Genomic DNA, 5,036 nt, shown 5'->3' on the forward strand with positions numbered 1-5,036 from the left:
TATGTGAGTTTAAGGAAAATTAGTTTTTTTATACATTTCTTAGGTAATAAAGGCAACCATCCGAAATAAGAACAGATAAAACCTGAGCTTTCATCACATATTTTCATGTGATCATTTAATGATAATGGATTGGATTTATATATCGCTTTTCAAGGCACCCAAAGCGCTTTACAATACCACTATTCATTCACTCTCACATTCACACACTGGTGGAGGCAGCTACGGTTGTAGCCACAGCTGCCCTGGGGCAGACTGACAGAAGCGAGGCTGCCATATCGCGCCATCGGCCCCTCTGGCCAACACCAGTAGGCGGTAGGGTAAAGTGTCTTGCCCAAGGACACAACGACCAGGACAGAGAGCCCAGGGATCGAACCGGCAACCTTCCGGTTACAGATACGCTTCCCAACCCCCAGCCCCAAAGAAAAAAAGAAGATCAGCTGCAGCTGCCCACACATCTGAGACAGAGACTGTAGGATGACTTTGTGGTTGGTTGGATTAAAGCTCCTGTGGAACAAAACAGCTGCGTTCTAAAATCAGGTGCTAGTGAAGCTTGACTAACCTTTGACCTCACTGACGGCAGGCCGATAAAGAGACTTTCACCACAGAGTCTACGAAGGACACTGAACATTAAACATCACTTTATCCTTGTTCCTTAAAATCGAATCTCTAAATTCAGTGTTCCTGGTTTTGAAGTACAAATGAGTGCTCAGTGTGAGCAAACACACTGTGAGTTATCACTGAGTTTTGCAGCCACCAGAGAAACACTGTGTGTCCTGTATGATGTGTTCAGGGTCTCTGTGGCAGTAAAACCTTCAATATGATTCAAAAACGAAAAGAAGTGACAGTGAAAGGGAGGATGTGTTTATCTCATGGATGGATGTGAGTTGAGAGCAAAGTAAAACGATGTGCTTCCCATTTTGCCCACTGAGGGAAATTTTTTGAACCCAATATTCTGTGACAAACAGTCTGGGTGTCAGTGTTTCACTGGATGTGCGTGAATGTTAATGTTAATATATTAAACCCACGGGAAGAATTACAGTTCAAGTTATCAAAGTGTCAGCAGAGGCGCTGCTCCGGTGAGTGATGGACAAAAGAAATATCTGAGTGTAGAAAAGACAAAACAATAAAACCTGTTGTCAAACTATCAAATAGAACAAGGCCCGTTTGTTCTATAAATCTAAAATCTTGTGAAATATTATTCTGTGTTACATGTCACACACCAGTGATATTTCCAGCATTTTATTCCCAATAGAGCAGCACAAACGGGACTAAGACCAAGGTGGAGGAGAGTGGAGACCCACAGGCAATCAGAATATTAGACAAGAAATCATTTGGTACATTTTTTTACTTCAGTATTTCAAGTTGTTTAGCATTAAAATTTATTATTTTAAATAACTCAAGGAAAGAGTTATACAGAATAATATGCATTTCAATAATGAATTGTATCTTAATGCATAGGTGCAAAATCATTGAGAAATCAAACGTGGATTATTAAAAATGACATTTCCATATTGGATCAGAAACGTCCAGAGTTAACGGTGATGTGAAACAGCTGGAGATGTTCAGATGTTCACTGGGAGCGAGCAGGATTAGAAATAAGTCCGCCACCTCAGGTCGAGCAAAGTTAGAGGCTGAGATGATTTGGACATGTGCAGAGGAGGGAGGGTGGATACACTGGACTAAACACGCTGGAGATGGAGCTGCCTGCAGGAGGAAAAGACGAAGAACAGAGAGAAGATTCATGAAGGTAGAAAAGGAGGAGCATGCTATGGGTCGGGTCAGATGGAGGCAGATGATCTGCCGTGGTGATCCCCACAGCAAAAGATGATGATGAGAGAGATAGCCTTTATTTGTCAGTTGCAGGTCTTTTGCCCACGACCGAGATGACAGACCTTGCCGACCGTATATACAATACACAAACATCACATTGGGCAGACAGGTCAGGCTAGGTAGCAAGGAAAAAAACATAGAAATGTGTAACACAAAAGGATAATACAGGAATGCACAGATATCAACACACCATAGCCTACCAAAAGAAGAAGAAAGTTAATAATAGACTCTAAGTGGACGTTCATCACACATTCATCATTTAGTTTTACTGATTCTGATCCAGTCTGGGGCTTTTCTCTGTAAACTCTCCAGCTACTCCACCTCCAATCACACAGATGGGGTAAGGTTCACCGGTGACTCCAAGCTGACCGTAAGTGTGAATGGTTGTCTGGCCCAGCGACAGCCTGTCTGCAGTGTCTCAGCCGGGTATAGGTTCCAGCCCCCCCACGACCCTGACGTGGATAAGCAGACTGGAATTTGACTGTTTTTCAGGGGTAAATGGGTTTATGTGTTCCCTTTTGTAGTTTGAACTGTGTGTGATCTTCTGTTGCACCACACATTAGAGAAGATGTAAGCAGCACGGTGATGACAGCCTCCCTCACACTTTAATCTTCATTCTTATTTTGTTAATCGAGTTAATCAAAGTGTCAGGTTACGACTGAAGTCACCAAACCAGCAAATCTGATTTCACTTGACTTGTTTCTACACTTTGTTCCTGCTGCATGTTTGATTCTTGGAAGTAAAATTACAAGTAATTAAATTTGGGCTGAAAAGAACAACCAAAAGCTCTTTTGTTCCCACCAAATGAAGCAGGTGATCATGACAGAGGCATGGCAGGACCTCCCGCATCGCCGTATGGCTCTGTTGAAAACCCTCAGTTCATTCTTTTCAGCCGTCGCATACTTCTCATTCTTAACACGGCGACTTCTCCTCAGTTCGGGCGTTATCTGTGGAAGCTCATTCTTCACTGAGATTAAGCAACAATCCAAAAAACACAAGTCACCTGATTTAATATGCGTGGAAAGGAGATAAGCTGGAGCTTATTCATATTTGTTAAAGCTGCGTCGCTGCAGTGATTTCTCCCCGCCTGCAGTTTCTTTTTATCTGAGTGGAAATGTGACTTCACTGCACCTGTTCTGAAGAACAGCAGGCAGATATTAATCTGATGACCTGAGAGGAACTCGGCAACAATGTGTGTGAGAGAGAGAGCTCCACAAAAACAAGATGTGAAGAGAGGGAGGGTCTGATCGAGAAACCCAGAGACCACCAGACCTTCGTACACGACCAACCGGCCAGTCACAGCGCAGACTGCTCCTACATCATATTCCACTTAAAAATCTGTTTTTATACTAATAATCACCTCATATGTTCCCCTTATAGTTCAGTGTAAATGTCTCCCTGCACTACAGGCAGGAATTAAAAACAAATAAACAAATAAATTTACTGTTTTTGAATGATTTTCATGCCAAACCTCACAAAACTTAAAAAATTCATCACATAATATTCTCATTTATTTCAATTGGAATTGGAATCAAAGACGTCACATAGGAAAAAATCGTAGTTACACTCATAAAAACGTATTGCAGGGATGTTAAAGTCATTAACATGGTGGGACACACACAGCCCACTTTGATGTGCAGTGGGCTGGACCAGTGAAAATCATGAAAAATGTGTAGAGTTACACAAAAGATTCTGGTAGTCCATTGCTCAGACTATAAATAAATATATTTATAATAAAATATAATTTAAAATATACAATTTATCGTAAAATATTACAATTTTTAATTAATTCACAGAGAATTTGGTGTAGTATGGATGGCAGTGGGTCTTTATCTGTGGGGAAAACTGTAAAACTTGTGAAAATTTAGTTAAAAGACCAAAATCTGTGCACTCCTTCACATTAAAGCTGTCCAGTGAGATCACAGTGTTTTCCAGGCTGATTCTGGTCCCCGGGCCTTATGTTTGACACTAGTGTATAAAATGCTGGGACTCATTTTAAGGTAACACCATTGTTTGAAGCTTTTCACAGATAATGTTATCTAATAACTGGATATTTTTGCGTTAAAATCATTTTTATGTTCAGTAATACCTCAGAATCCAAGCTCGAGACATATTCATTTGTCATGTGAACCTGTTTTATTCAAACTACTTTTTTCATTGTTCAGTCATTGTTGATCTGGCTGTAGTTGTAGTTCTGCTGCTGGTCACACCGACAGGCTGTGTTGTCTTCACAGGGCATCATGTGCAGTGCACACTTTGAGTCTCCCTTCAAAGAGCATTCACGTGCATCATTGTACAGAAACCATTTTTTAATTCAATCAGCCAGGCGAGCGCCAGGCAGCCGAGGGAAGCCTTCACCTTCACGCCTCACGTGTCTGATGTTCTGCAGGGAACAGAACGAGTCTTTCATCCTGCACTCTTTTCCCCTTCCTCTCCTCCTCTTCCTCAGCATTAACAACACAAATATGTGTGAGAGAACGAAGGAAGGAGACGGGCAGGAACACAAGACCATACGGTCACTGGCTCCTAATCTCAGTCATGTGGGAGAAACTTCAAACTGAGAGATTCTCGTACCCAAAACAGTGACGCCCACCACGCTTTCCCTCCATCCTGATGAACTGGAGACTATATGAAAGAGCCCATTTTATGAGTTCCCATCTATAAGAACACCTTTATTCTTCATTCAATGCTCTGTTATATAAAGTTCAGTGACCTTAAACTTTAACACTGAATGAAGCAAAAAGACATCCTGTCATAATATAAAATAAAATTGTAATTAACTATAATTAAGCAGTAGGACAAAAGAAAAGAAAGCCTTTGTTTTTGTGTCAAACTCCTTCAATTAGTGATCAGCCTGTCGGTCACTTTAGCAGCTGGACTTGAGTTATACTGTTTGCACACGTGCAGAATGCACTGCTGAAATAAGACACAGAAGTCATCTGGATGTGTGCATGTTGCTCCCTGTTGGCTGATTCACTATCAGAGGCACATAATGCACACAACGTCATTTCTTCCTCAGCTCATTCTGTGATTTCACAGAAACACATCTGTTTGTAATGCAGTGGCCACAGATCGCAGCCACGCAGGGCTGGGCTTCAGCTTTCTTACAGGGACTGACTTCTAATGACCTCTAATGATATACAGTATTACACTTTCTATTGGTTCAATATTTGACAGTTTGCCAATTTTTTAAAATATATAAAGTT

Source organism: Maylandia zebra, linkage group LG5, assembly GCF_041146795.1.
Source record: "Maylandia zebra isolate NMK-2024a linkage group LG5, Mzebra_GT3a, whole genome shotgun sequence".
NCBI lineage: Eukaryota > Metazoa > Chordata > Actinopteri > Cichliformes > Cichlidae > Maylandia > Maylandia zebra.